Source organism: Pseudophryne corroboree, chromosome 1, assembly GCF_028390025.1.
Source record: "Pseudophryne corroboree isolate aPseCor3 chromosome 1, aPseCor3.hap2, whole genome shotgun sequence".
In the NCBI taxonomy this organism is placed as follows: domain Eukaryota; kingdom Metazoa; phylum Chordata; class Amphibia; order Anura; family Myobatrachidae; genus Pseudophryne; species Pseudophryne corroboree.
The window spans coordinates 182,575,713-182,591,412 of record NC_086444.1 but is presented as its reverse complement, the minus strand read 5'-3'; the positions used below and the strand labels follow the sequence as shown (position 1 = coordinate 182,591,412).

The 15,700-nt window shown below is 46.1% G+C and overlaps 1 protein-coding gene across 4 annotated transcripts in view; it reads right to left on the bottom strand.

The window, feature by feature from the left end:
* The window catches only part of XRCC4 (X-ray repair cross complementing 4), a 717,473-nt gene that overhangs the window by 180,876 nt on the left and 520,897 nt on the right, over nucleotides 1-15,700 (bottom strand). The gene's annotated exons all lie outside the window — the stretch shown is intronic.

Here is a 15,700-nt window from a genome sequence, read left to right as displayed (position 1 = left end):
GGGTCAGGAATGGCGGAAATAGCTGCAGGAGCAGGCCACAAAAGGTAAGTACCTGGAAGCTCTGTGTGGCACTGTGGCATAATATTAATACAAGAGGCACTGTGTGGCACTGGGGTAAATTATTAATATTATGGGCACTGGTTGGCTTACAGGGAACAGTGGACCATAATATTAATACAGGGGGACACTGTGTGGCATGTTTATGCTGGAGGCACTGTGGTATAATGTTTATAATGCGGCATCTACGGGGCTGATCCAAGTCCATTTTGTCTACAGATTTGTATATTTTTCACACCGTTTAACAGAGCTAACGCATTTACTCAAGCTCGCTGCCTAGGTGTCATCCTTGACTATGATCTATCCTTTGTTCCCACCAACATAAAATCCTTCTCAAAATCATGTTACATAAAAAAAATATCCAAAATATTACCTTATTTTACAAAAGACACTGCAAAAACTTTAATCCATGCTCTCATTATCTCCCGCATTGATTATTGCAATAGTCTTCTTACTGGTCTTATCAAAAACAGAATCTCCCCACTACAATCACAATCCATTCTGAAAGCAGCTGTGAGGCTAATCTTTCTTGCTAGATGTTCATCGTCTGCAGATCCGCTCTGTCAGTGCTTTCATTGGTTACCTGTATTCTACCGTATTCAATATAAAATACTTTTACTCACACCCAAAGCTATTAACCAAACTGCACCAACATACATGTATCTTCACTCATCTCAAAACATCTCCCAACCCGACCTCTTCACTCTACAAAAGATCTACGTCTCTCATGCACACTCATTATCATTCACGATTGCAGGACTTTCATCGGCTGCACCCACTTCTATGGAATGCCCTACAACGCACAATAAGACTCTCCTCTAGTCTCCAACCTTCAAGGCAAGCTTATCAAATTCCAGAACCATTCCCATAACCTATATAAGCTTTCCTATCCAATTATGGGCCTAATTCAGAGTTGATCACAGCAGCAAATTTGTTATCAGTTGGGCAAAACCATGTGCAGTGCAGGTGTGGCAGATATAACATGTGCAGAGAGAGTTAGATTTGGGTGGGGTGTGTTCAAACTGAAATCTAAATTGCAATGTAAAAATAAAGCAGCCAAAATAAAAATAAAGCAGTACCCTGCACAGAAACAATATAACCCAGCCAAATCTAACTCTCTCTGCACATGTTATATCTGCCCCCATGCAGTGCACATGGTTTTGCCCATTTGCTAACAAATTTGCTGCTGCGATCGACTCTGAATTACCCCCTATATCCCCACAGTCCACACATATTTTCTCTTCCTTCAATTTCCCATCCTCCTGACCCCAGTTCATCATTGCTGTGTGACCATATCATACAGCCCACCAAAAACCTTTTCGATCTGGTGGACAACTATGCAATAGATATCACCTATCCTTGTGTATTAATGCCTATTTCCCTATAGAATGTAAGTTTGCGAGCAGGGCCTTCCAACCTCTATGACTGTTACTATTATTATTATCCTTTATTTATACGGCCCCACAAGGGTTCGGCAGCGCCCAATTACAGAGTACATATGCACATAATCTAAACAGGAATACAGTGATTTACAGTTGAAGACGATATAGGACAAGTACAGGGTAACTAAGCATAACTACAGCAGTAGACGACACTGAGATAAGTATCAAGGTGGCAGAAAACTGTAGGATTATTATTAAAGTAAGAAAAGGATAAACACATGAGGGAAGAGGGCCCTACTTGTGAGAGCTTACATTCTAAAGGTAGGGGCAGACAGACAGGGGTGGCAGGCAGACAGACAGACAGGGGGGACTGCTTGTTATTACCCAGTTTTGTGTCATCATTGCTGTTTCCAATTGTAAAGCGCAACAGAATTTGCTGTGCTATATAAGAGAAACTACTCAAATAAATAATAATGAATCTACTGGTGATTCAGAGTCATACACATATCCGTCAACCCCACATGCCACTTAACGGGCATACCTGGTTGATAACAGGAGATTTGCGTGCAGGCTAAGGGGGAATTCAATTAGTCCTGTTATGTTAACAGGGGTGAAAAAGGCGGGTGACACATAGAATCTGTGAAATGTTCACGGATCTATGCATTGTCATGATCACAGCACCCATTAACCCAGTAGTTATCAGGGATTTTATTTCACATCTGTTTAGATGTGAACAAAACCCCCCAGATAAATACAGTGCTGCCGGCTGACTTTGCGGCCAAATGAATAGCTCCAAGGGATCATTAACCCGCTGGAAATTCCTGCTGTTACTTAAATTACCCCCTAAAATTAGTAAGGGAGTGTAGTCAGAAACATGGACTACAGATGCGTCCTCAAACATCTAGCCTCAATACGCCATGCAGCATAGGATGCCTGCCACGAGTAAGTGACAAGGTCGGTGCAACCTGTGTGATAACTCACCATGCGTCAGGTATCTTTTTTGCTGACAATGCATCATACTTGCAACACAGTGCAATTAAGACACACCAGGACTGTGCTGATTGAGTTGATATGCGACACTTGTATATTGTGTGTGACGGAGTTTGTATATGGAGCACAATGGAACTTGTATTGGAAAAAAGCTGCAGCTCTTCATATACAGATGCAGAGACTCAGCTGCACATAGATATACAATTGTCATATACCAGATTAATCAGCACAGACTCCTGGTGCATCCTAGCTGTATCACAATGTGACTTAGAAGCATTTTCTGCAAAAAAAGATGCCCGGAGCTAACAGAATGTGTCGATAGGGGCTGCAGCAATGATGTATGAGCACACATCTGTATGCTGAGTTGTGCGCACACATAGTTTGTCGTCAGACTGATGTCATGCAGTTGGTATAGGGCTGATAATATTTATGTGGCTAGGGGCATTGCAGCTGCCTACATATGCATCTAATTCTACGTTCAGTACTGGTGGATTAACACATTTAGTAACATGAACGCAGTGTCAGGATAATTATAGCTGACTTGTGTGCCACTCTGATTCTGTGTGTACCTATGTTTGTACTTAGATTAGTGGATATACTAATGCTGGGTACCAAGTGTGCAACCTTTATTCTGCGTGGCTATTGACGTGAGATACTATTGGTGTTACACAAACATAAGCAGATATACTGTAGCAATACTGGTATCTCGTCTTCTGTAAGTCATGGCCACTCACTGTACAGTAGCTCATAGCTACTTACTTTCATCCCTGTGTAAAGAGAAACAGTTTGATTTCACACAACTGGAATGTGAGAGCAATAAAATAAGAATTTACTTACCAATAATTCTATTTCTCATAGTCCGTAGTGGATGCTGGGGACTCCGAAAGGACCATGGGGAATAGTGGCTCCGCAGGAGACTGGGCACAAAGTAAAAGCTTTAGGACTAGCTGGTGTGCACTGGCTCCTCCCCCTATGACCCTCCTCCAAGCCTCAGTTAGGATACTGTGCCCGGACGAGCGTACACAATAAGGAAGGATTTTGAATCCCGGGTAAGACTCATTACCAGCCACACCAATCACACCGTACAACTTGTGATCTGAACCCAGTTAACAGCATGATAACAGAAGGAGCCTCTGAAAAGATGGCTCACAACAACAATAACCCGATTTTTGTAACAATAACTATGTACAAGTAATGCAGACAATCCGCACTTGGGATAGGCGCCCAGCATCCACTACGGACTATGAGAAATAGAATTATCGGTAAGTAAATTCTTATTTTCTCTAACGTCCTAGTGGATGCTGGGGACTCCGTAAGGACCATGGGGATTATACCAAAGCTCCCAAACGGGCGGGAGAGTGCGGATGACTCTGCAGCACCGAATGAGAGAACTCCAGGTCCTCCTCAGCCAGGGTATCAAATTTGTAGAATTTAGCAAACGTGTTTGCCCCTGACCAAGTAGCTGCTCGGCAAAGTTGTAAAGCCGAGACCCCTCGGGCAGCCGCCCAAGATGAGCCCACTTTCCGTGTGGAATGGGCTTTTACAGATTTTGGCTGTGGCAGGCCTGCCACAGAATGTGCAAGCTGAATTGTACTGCAAATCCAACGAGCAATCGTCTGCTTAGAAGCAGGAGCACCCAGCTTGTTGGGTGCATACAGGATAAACAGCGAGTCAGATTTTCTGACTCCAGCCGTCCTGGAAACATATATTTTCAGGGCCCTGACTACGTCCAGCAACTTGGAATCCTCCAAGTCCCTAGTAGCCGCAGGCACCACAATAGGTTGGTTTAAGTGAAATGCTGAAAACACCTTAGGGAGAAATTGAGGACGAGTCCTCAATTCCGCCCTGTCCGAATGGAAAATCAGATAAGGGCTTTTACAGGATAAAGCCGCCAATTCTGACACGCGCCTGGCCCAGGCCAGGGCCAACAGCATGACCACTTTCCATGTGAGATATTTTAACTCCACAGATTTAAGTGGTTCAAACCAATGTGACTTTTGGAATCCAAAAAAAAAACTACATTGAGATCCCAAGTGCCACTGGAGGCACAAAAGGAGGCTGTATATGCAGTACCCCTTTTACAAACGTCTGAACTTCAGGGACTGAAGCTAGTTCTTTTTGGAAGAAAATTGACAGGGCCGAAATTTGAACCTTAATGGACCCCAATTTCAGGCCCATAGACACTCCTGTTTGCAGGAAATGTAGGAATCGACCCAGTCGAATTTCCACCGTCGGGCCTTACTGGCCTCGCACCACGCAACATATTTTCGCCAATTGCGGTGATAATGTTTTTGCGGTTACATCCTTCCTGGCTTTGATCAGGATAGGGATGACTTCATCCGGAATGCCCTTTTTCCTTCAGGATCCGGCGTTCAACCGCCATGCCGTCAAACGCAGCCGCGGTAAGTCTTGGAACAGACAGGGTCCTTGCTGGAGCAGGTCCCTTCTTAGAGGTAGAGGCCACGGATCCTCCGTGAGCATCTCTTGAAGTTCCGGTTACCAAGTCCTTCTTGGCCAATCCGGAGCCACGAATATAGTGCTTACTCCTCACCATCTTATCAATCTCAGTACCTTGGGTATGAGAGGCAGAGGAGGAAACACATACCCTGACTGGTACACCCACGGTGTTACCAGAGCGTCTACAGCTATTGCCTGAGGGTCCCTGGACCTGGCGCAATACCTGTCGAGTTTTTCCCAACGGTTTATAATCCTGTGGAAGACTTCTGGGTGAAGTCCCCACTCTCCCCGGGTGGAGGTCGTGCTGAGGAAGTCTGCTTCCCAGTTGTCCACTCCCGGAATGAATACTGCTGACAGTGCTATCCCATAATTTTCCGCCCAGCGAAGAATCCTTGCAGCTTCTGTCATTGCCCTTCTGCTTCTTGTGCCACCCTGTCTGTTTACGTGGGTGACTGCCGTGATGTTGTCCGACTGGATCAACACCGGCTGTCCTTGAAGCAAAGGTCTTGCTAAGCTTAGAGCATTGTAAATGTCCCTTAGCTTCAGGATATTTATGTGAAGTGATGTCTCCAGGCTTGACCATAAGTCCTGGATATTCCTTCCCTGTGTGACTGCTCCCCAGCCTCGCAGGCTGGCATCCGTGGTTACCAGGACCCAGTCCTGAATGCCGAATCTGCGGCCCTCTAGAAGATGAGCACTCTGCAACCACCACAGGAGGGACACCCTTGTCCTTGGTGACAGGGTTATCCGCTGATGCATCTGAAGATGCGACCCGGACCATTTGTCCAGCAGGTCCCACTGGAAAGTTCTTGCGTGGAATCTGCCAAATGGGATTGCTTCGTAGGAAGCCCCCATTTTACCCAGAACCCTTGTGCATTGATGCACTGAGACTTGGCTCGGTTTGAGGAGGTTCCTGACTAGCTCGGATAACTCCCTGGCTTTCTCCTCCGGGAGAAACACCTTTTTCTGGACTGTGTCCAGGATCATCCCTAGGAACAGAAGACACGTCGACGGAACCAGCTGCGATTTTGGAATATTGAGAATCCAATCGTGCTGCCGCAACACTATCTGAGATAGTGCTACACCGACCTCCAACTGTTCCCTGGATCTTACCCTTATCAGGGAATCGTCCAAGTAAGGGATAACTAAAATTCCCTTCCTTCGAAGGAACATCATCATTTCGGCCATTACCTTGGTAAAGACCCGGGGTGCCGTGGACCATCCCTACGGCAGCGTCTGAACTGATAGTGACAGTTCTGTACCATAAACCTGAGGTACCCTTGATGAGAAGGGTAAATTTTGACATGAAGGTAAGCATCCTTGATGTCCCGAGACATCATGTAGTCCCCTTCTTCCAGGTTCGCAATCACTGCTCTGAGTGACTCAATCTTGAATTTGAACCTCTGTATGTAAGTGTTCAAAGATTTTAGATTTTAGAATCGGTCTCACCGAGCCGTCTGGCTTCGGTACCACAATAGTGTGGAATAATACCCCGTTCCCTGTTGCAGGAGGGGTACCTTGATTATCACCTGCTGGGAATACAGCTTGTGAATGGCTTCCAAAACTGCCTCCCTGTCCGAGGGAGACGTCGGTAAAGTCGACTTTTGGAAACGGCGAGGGGGAGACGTCTCGAATTCCAATATGTACCCCTGAGATATTACCTGAAGGATCCAGGGGTCTACTTGCGAGTGAGCCCACTGCGCACTGAAATTCATTGAGAACGGGCCCCCACCGTGCCTGAGCTTGTAAAGCCCTAGCGTCATACTGAGGGCTTGGCAGAGGCTGGAAAGGGATTCTGTTCCTGGGAACTGGCTGATCTCTGCAGCCTTTTTCCTCTCCCTCTGTCACGAGCAGAAAAGAGGAACCTTTTGTCCGCTTGCCAACAAAGGACTGCGCCTGATAATACGGCGTCTTATTTTGAGAGGCGACCTGGGGTACAAACGTGGATTTCCCAGCTGTTGCCGTGGCCACCAGGTCTAAAAGACCGACCCCAAATGTCCCCTTTCAAAGGCAATACTTCCAAATGACGTTTGGAATCCGCATCACCTGACCATTTTACTGGTAGAATTGGACAACGCACTTATACTTGATGCCAGTCGGCAATTATTCCGCTGTGCATCATGCATATATAGAAATGCATCTTTTAAATGCTCTATAGGCAATAGTATACTATCCTTATCTAGGATATCAATATTTCCAGTCAGGGAATCCGACCATGCCAACCCAGCACTGCACCTCCAGGCTGAGGCGATAGCTGGTCGCAGTATAACACCAGTATGTGTGTAAATACCTTTTTTTGGATACCCTCCTGCTTTCTATCAGCAGGATCCTTAAGGGCGGCCATCTCATGAGAGGGTAGAGCCCTTGTTCTTACAAGCGTGTGAGCGCCTTATCCCCCCTAGGGGGTGTTTCCCAATGCATCCTAACCTCTGGCGGGAAAGGGTATGCAGCCAATACTTTTTAAGAAATTATTAATTGTTATCGGGGGGAAACCCACGCATCATCACACATTTTATTTCTCAGATTCAGGAAAACTACAGGTAGTTTTTCCCTCACCGAACATAATACCCCTTTTTTGGTGGTACTCGTATTATCAGAAATGTATAAAACATTTTCCATTGTCTCAATCATGTAACGTGTGGCCCTACTGGAAATCACGGTTGTCTCTTCACCGTCGACACAGGAGTCAGTATCCGTGTCGGCGTCTGTATCTGCCATCTGCCTGACGGCCTATGAGACGTCTGGACAGGCACAAGCTGAGTAGCCGGCTGTCTCATGTCAACCACTGTTTTTTTTTTTCATATAGAGCTGACACTGTCACGTAATTTTCAACAGTACATCCACTCAGGTGTCGACCCCCTAGGGGGTGACATCACTGTTACAGACACTCTGCTCCGCCTCCACATCATTTTCCTCCTCATACATGTCGACACACACGTACCGACACCCAGCACACACACAGGGAATGCTCTGATAGAGGACAGGACCCACTTAGCCCTTTGGGGAGACAGAGGGAGAGTTTGCCAGCACACACCAGAGCGCTATATATGTATAGGGACAACCTTACAATAAGTGTCTATCCCTTATAGCTGCTTATATCTGTTATTTTGCCAAATAAGTGCCCCCCTCTCTTTTTTACCCTGTTTCTGTAGTTGCAGGGGAGATTCTGGGAGCCTTCCTACCAGCGGAGCTGTGTGGGAAAAATGGCACTGTGTGCTGAGGAGATAGGCCCCGCCCCCTTCACGGCGGGCTCTTCTCCCGCTTTTTACTGGAAAACGGTCAGGGGTTAAATACATCCATATAGCCCAGGAGCTATATGTGATGTATTTTTCGCCAACTAAGGTAAATTCATTGCTTCCGAGGACACCCCCCCCCAGCGTCCTGCACCCTCAGTGACCGGAGTGTGAAGTGTGCTGAGAGCAATGGCGCACAGCTGCAGTGCTGTGCGCTACCTTATGAAGACAGGAAAGTCTTTTGCCGCCGATTTATGGACCTCTTCTTGCTTCAGCATCTGTAAGGGGGCCGGCGGCGCGGCTCCGGGACCCATCCATGGCTGGGCCTGTGATCGTCCCTCTGGAGCTAATGTCCAGTAGCCTAAGAAACCCAATCCACTCTGCACGCAGGTGAGTTCGTTTCTCTCCCCTAAGTCCCTCGATGCAGTGAGCCTGTTGCCAGCAGGTCTCACTGAAAATAAAAAACCTATTTAAACTTTTACTCTAAGCAGCTCAGGAGAGCCACCTAGATTGCACCCTTCTCGTTCGGGCACAAAATCTAACTGAGGCTTGGAGGAGGGTCATAGGGGGAGGAGCCAGTGCACACCAGCTAGTCCTAAACTTTTACTTTGTGCCCAGTCTCCTGCGGAGCCGCTATTCCCCATGGTCCTTTCGGAGTCCCCATCATCCACTAGGACGTTAGAGAAATTAAGATTCTGACGAATTTACCAAGACTTTAATATTCATATGAGAAAAATAATATTCAGATAACACCTCATATATTTATATATAATCCAAACAAGTTTGAACACCGCAAAGTGAATTGAACCCACTTACTTTGATCTGTATGTAAAGATTAACTTCACCATTTTAAAAACATTAAAACTAGTCTTATACACCTATACTCCACTTACCTATGTAACCAGTACAGCTGCAACCCATCTATAAATTGTTCCCTCCTTTGTGGAAGCCATGTTTCACCAAAGAGCTAAACAGCGCAGAAGAGGAGGAGTCCTACAAATCAGATAATGTGGGTGACCTTGTTACAGAATCCACATATACTTTCAAGCATTCTCCACACTTCTGATACATAAATTACTTCTCAATGTTCCCTTAATGTCAGCAAGACTCCAAGACATAGTGGGTGCACCAGAGGGATGACAGCATCACTCTCTCCACACCATGGAGGAAACACTGCGAGGAACAATAAGGAGGACCGGTTCTACAAGAAAATGGCAACTGCACATCAACTCACTGATGGCTACAGGAGTGGTTGTATGCCTAAAAAAAGATGTGTGATGAATTACAGGTGATTTGTGACCAAGGATGTGTGCAGATATACTGGAGATATGTGCTCCATTACAAAGCATGTGTTTGGCATACATGGTGTGTATGCTTCATTACAGGTGATGTATGCTTCATCACAAAGAGTGTGTGTGCAGCATCTCAGGTGATCTGAGCCCAATGATGTGTGAGCAATAGATGTTGTGGAAATGAGAGAAGAGGGTGCAAGCTAAGATGCTTTAACTAGCAGTGCCTACCGGTCATTGCCGAGTGATTATTCATTTTATTCAATGATAAAAAAAATTATTCAATTTTTTTTAGTTCACTCGTCATCTTCTAGTTATTTAAGTAATGTTTATTTTAGCAATGGAATATCGGTAAATAACAACAGATATCTTAACATGATGATTGTATGGACATGCCCACACATAAGGAGCCCGCTCGCACAGTGCAACTTAGAGTGTTATAGATGTAGACTTGGGTTTCTCTCACATGCACCCATGTTTTATCTTTATTGTATGTGTGGTGGTAGTGATGTGGCTTCAACATATGCACAAATAATAATTAATAATAATAATTTTATTTATATAGCGCTCTTTCTCCAATAGGACTCAAGGTGCTTAACAGATACATAGCATAATATAGTACAGAAAATAATGAAGTACATTTTCATAAAATACAGAAGCATGAAGAATCTAAAAGGGACACTATGGAATGTTTGAGTAAACAGGAAAGTCTTGAGTCTACTTTTGAAGGATTCTATAGTTGGGGCCTCTCGCACTGTGCGGGGAAATGAGTTCCATAGAGTCGGAGCCGCATGACTAAAAGCTCGACCCCCAGATGAATTGCGGTAGATTCTAGGTACTGCTAAAAGTCCTTCATCTACAGATCGCAGTAATCGAGTGGGGCAGTATGGGGTCAGAAGCTGTTTCAGGTACCTTGGGCCCTGGTCATGTAATGCTTTGAAACTCAGTAAGCCAATCTTGAAGATGATTCGCCATCTAGGCAGCCAGTGAAGGGAGTAGAGGATGGGTGTTATGTGGCTAGAACGGGGCTGGTTGGTTAACAGTCTGGCAGCTGTGTTTTGCACCAGCTGTAAGCGTTGCAATTCTTTTGCTGGGAGACCAAGGTAGAGGGCATTACTAGTCTAATCGAGATGATACAAATGCATGTATGACTTTTGGCATATCATCTGAGGGAATTAAGTGCTTGATTCTGGCTATGTTCCGCAGGTGAAAGAATGAGGATTTGATTGTGGCAGATATCTGATGTTTAAGTGTCAAGCCACCATCCAGGACAACGCCAAGATTCCGCACACGATCACTGGTGTGTAATTCTGAATCCCCGAGTGTAATTCCAGTTGGTTGGCTATGCTGCAGTCTTGTCCTTTGACGTTGCGGTCGAATCATAAGGACCTCTGTTTTATCCGGGTTCAGTCGCAGCCAACTGGCGCTCATCCACTCCTGTAGCTCAGCTAGACAACCATTTAGGGTTGCCATTGGGTTATCAGTGCCCGGAGCAAAGGACAAGTACAGTTGTGTATCATCTGCATAGCAGTGGTAGACCAGGCCATGGCGCCTGATTATTTCGCCCAATGGGAGCATGTATACTGCAAATAGCATGGGGGATAGTATAGTACCTTGTGGGACACCACATGGCAATGGCACTGGTGGTGATGAGTATAATCCAGACGATACTCTCTGTGACCTGCCTGTGAGAAATGATTTGAACCAGCTTAGGACTGTGCCATCCAGACCACAGAAATGTATCAGTCGCTCAATCAGAAGCCCATGGTCCACGGTATCAAATGCTGCGGAGATCTAGAAGGATTAATATTGAACAGTAACCTCTGTCTCTTGCCATCAGAAGATCATTTAACACACACACCAGGGCTGTTTCAGTGCTATGTCTTCTCCTGAATCCTGATTGAAATGGATCATAAATATCATGGGTTGTCAGTCAGGTTTCCAGTTGATTTGCAACCACTTTCTCAATAACCTTTCCTAGGAAAGGAAGGTTTGATACCGGTCTGTAGTTGGTCATGCAGTCGGGATCTAAATTAGTTTTTTTAAGAAGCGGTCTAACAATTGCTTCCTTTAGGGGTCCAGGAAAAATGCCTGTCTGCAAAGAGCATTGAACAGTTTTTGCAAAGACAGGACCAATTATATCCATACAACCTATTAGAAGCTTGGTTGAGGCTGGGTCCAGATCACAGGTGGTGGGACGCAAAATCCGAGCAATTTCAGCAGTGTCCTTTACATCCACTGGGTCAAAGCTGGTCCATGAAGGCAGGTAGCTTATATTGGCAGACGTTGTAGTTTGGCACTCCTTTGATGCAGTGCCAGATTAAGGTCCTAATGGGCCTGGAGCTGAACTTTCTGAAGGGCCTATTATGTGCCACTGCAGGGGGTGTGGCTACTGATATGGGGACGTGATGACTGCTGTAATATATATATATATATATATATATAATTTTTTATTATGTGTGTATGTATGCATGTATGCGTTTGAAAAATAGAAAACTCTCAGCATTTAAATGATCAATTATTTCCAACAGCACCAACACATGCTCTATACAAGCTTTTATTCCATTAGATGGAGGAGAGGGCATTCACTGGACTTTATCAAATGTTTATTGACCAAAACCCATAGCAAAAAGTCAGAGTCAGCATTTTGATTCCTCCAAACATTTGGGGCTGCATCAAAGCACAAGTGCAGCAGATCAGGCAGATATTACAGCACTGTCTCACAGGCCTTTCTACTCATACCATCAAAACCATGTGTAAAAAGGCTCCAAACTACATGTGTTCCAACTTAGAACGCCTGGCCTCCCGTGAAGAGATATTGTCACAACTGAGGGCCTGAGCTGACGGAAGGCAGCCTCAGTTGTAGGGGCTGAGGTGTACCGGAACCTGGGAGGTTGTATCAGACCCCTGGACATGTAAGTAACATGAAGAGAAACCGCCCGAAGGCGTGACCACGACAACTTGAGTAAAAGTCAATGATATTTATTTATGACAAACTCCATGCATCACAGTAGCAGTAAAAGAAACATAAAAATCAGCAGAGAAATAATAATACAGTTCCTGGGTACTACAGGGTGGCAGGGGCCACAGAGCTCTGGTGGTATGAGACAGTTCTTATTATCTGCAAGTTGGAAAGTCCTTACCAGGCTCAACTGTAGCAATGAGGAAAGCCCAGGGTCGTACCAGCTGGTGTTCCAGGGAAAGCTGGACTGCTGTAGATAAAATGCTGCTGTGGGTACTGGTTAGAACCAGACAGGTGTTAGCACGGAGTGGATACTGGCTGGAACCAGTTAAATAATAAATAAAGCTTGAGAGCGATGCAATATAGATGAAATGTAGAATTTGAGAGCGGAGAAATAATAATACCGGTGGAGAGTGGTAAACTGCAGAAAGGACACCGGCCCTTTAAGAGAAACTGTACACTGCTGGAAGCTGAGCTGGAAGCAGGTGATGTTGTAGCTGGAAACAGGTGAGTCCAGAATGGATCGGAGAGTCAGGCTACACCGCAGATGGAATGCTGGTGCGGGTCTCTATAGCAGAAGTCTGGAGACAGGAGCTGGAACCTGGAAGACATTCACAGGAGAGAGACAAACTGGAACTAGGTTTGACAACCAAAGCACTGACGCCTTCCTTGCTCAGGCACAACCTATTTATACCTGCAGCAAGGAAGGCATTGGCTAGGCAATTATGCAAATTAATAATACTGACAACGGATTGGTAGGAATGATCAGCTGACAGAATCCAAGATGGCTGCGCCCATGCAGACACTTGGAGGGAAGTTTGGATTGTAATCCATGTGGTCTGGAAAACAGTAATGGCGGCGCCGGCCACCGGAGACAGGAGACGCCAGGCTGACAGATGCACATCCGACCACGCGGACACAGCGGAGGCCGCGGCTGACGTAATCGCCACTCTGAATGCAGAAGCTCAGGGACGGCGGCGGAGACGCCATGCCAGATGTATAAGGCGTTACTGTGACTGCGTCCAGAGAGACAGGAGAGGATGCGGGAATGTGCACATCAGGATAACAGATGGGATCCGGTCCTGGAGCGCTGAGCCAGCCTTAGGAGGCATCTGATAGGTAAGAACTGGCGTCCAGATACCCGGATCGTGACAGCACCCCCCCCTTTAGGAGTGGCCCCAGGACACTTCTTTGGCTTTTGAGGAAACTTGGAATGGAATCTCCGGACCAAGGCAGGAGCATGGACATCAGAAGCATTGGTCCATGAACGTTCCTCAGGGCCATAACCCTTCCAGTCAATAAGATACTGAAGTTGACCGTAACGGTGACGTGAGTCCAGGATCTTGGCTACTTCATACTCAACGCCTCGTTGAGTTTGGACTTTCGGAGTTGGAGGAAGTGAGGAATGAAACCGATTCAAGATTAGCGGTTTCAACAGGGAAACATGGAATGTCCTGGGTATCTTTAAGAAGGGAGGCAACTGGAGTCTGTAAGCAACAGGATTGATGACTTGATCAATTTTAAAAGGACCGATGTAGCGAGGTGCAAACTTCATACTGGGAACTCTTAACCTCAAATTCTTCGTGGATAACCATACCCGATCATCCACCTTGAGAGCAGGAACTGCTCGACGCTTCTTATCCGCAAACTTCTTGTACCTGAACGATGCCTTGAGCAGAGCTGATCGTACGCTTTTCCAGATATTGGCAAACTGATGCAAGGTGATATCCACTGCGGGAACAGAAGTTGCTGGAAGCGGTTGGAACTCAGGGACTTTAGGGTGGAATCCAAAGTTGGTGAAGAATGGTGTTGAAGAAGATGAAGAATGATACTGGTTGTTATGACAGAACTCGGCCCAGGGAAGTAATTGAACCCAGTCATCTTGAGAGGAGGACACATAGATGCGGAGGAAGGACTCCAAGTCCTGATTCACCCTCTCAGTTTGACCATTGGTCTGAGGATGGTAAGCCGTGGAAAACTTTAGCTTGACTTGGAGGGCTTGACATAAACTTCGCCAGAATTTGGCTGTGAATTGAACTCCTCGATCTGAGATAATTTCTTCTGGAAGACCGTGGAGTCGAAAGATCTCTTGTATGAATACTTGAGCCAACTTGGAAGCTGACGGAAGACCGGTGAGAGGAATGAAGTGTGCCATCTTGGTGAACCGGTCAACTACCACCCAGATGGTATTAAACTTGTTGCACATGGGCAAATCTGTAATAAAATCCATCGACAAATGGGTCCATGGTCGACGGGGAACAGATAGTGGAACCAGTTGCCCCGCAGGCGACTGGCGGGATACTTTATGTTGAGCACACTTTGGGCAAGATGCAATAAACTCCAAAACGTCCTTTTTCTGAGTTGGCCACCAATAGGACCTAGAGATAAACTCCAGGGTTTTTTGGATACCTGTATGTCCGGCAAAGCGGGAAGCATGGGCCCAATGCATGAGCTTCTTCCTTAGTGTCGGCTTCACAAAACTTTTCCCTGATGGGGGCGTAGAGTCCATCCCTACCGTGGAGAATGCCAACGTATTTATAATAGGATGCTTGTCTGAAGACTCTGACTCATTTTCTTGCTCCCATGAGCGGGAAAGGGCATCGGCCTTGCGATTCTGAGAGCCCGGACAGAACTGGAGTTTAAAGTCGAACCTGGAAAAGAAAAGTGCCCATCTGGCCTGACGAGGGTTGAGACATTGTGCGCCTTTCAGATATAGAAGGTTCTTGTGGTCTGTAAGGATGGTGATTGAATGAGAAGCTCCTTCCAACAGATATCTCCACTCCTCTAGAGCGAGCTTGATGGCTAGCAACTCCTGGTCGCCAATGGCATAGTTGCGCTCCGCTGGGGAGAACTTCCGTGAGAAGAAACTGCAAGGATGTAAATGGCCATCTTTAGCCCTCTGAGATAACACCGCTCCTACTCCAACGGAGGAGGCATCCACCTCTAGGATGAAAGGAGAGTCGATGTCAGGCTGTTTCAGGACAGGCGCAGAGATGAACCTCTGTTTTAAAAGATGAAAAGCTCGCATGGCTTCTTCAGACCACTTGGACGGGTTAGCACCCTTCTTGGTGAAAGCAGTAATAGGCGCCACAATGGTAGAAAAGTCTCGTATAAACTTTCGGTAATAATTGGCAAACCCTAAGAACCTCTGGACCCCTTTGAGGGTTAAGGGTACCGGCCAATTCTGGATTGCTTGTAGTTTCTCAGGATCCATCTCTAGTCCGGAACCGGACACAATGTACCCTAGAAACGGAATGGACTTGACTTCAAAGACGCATTTCTCTAATTTGCAATAGAGATGATTGACACGGAGACGGGACAGAACCTCCT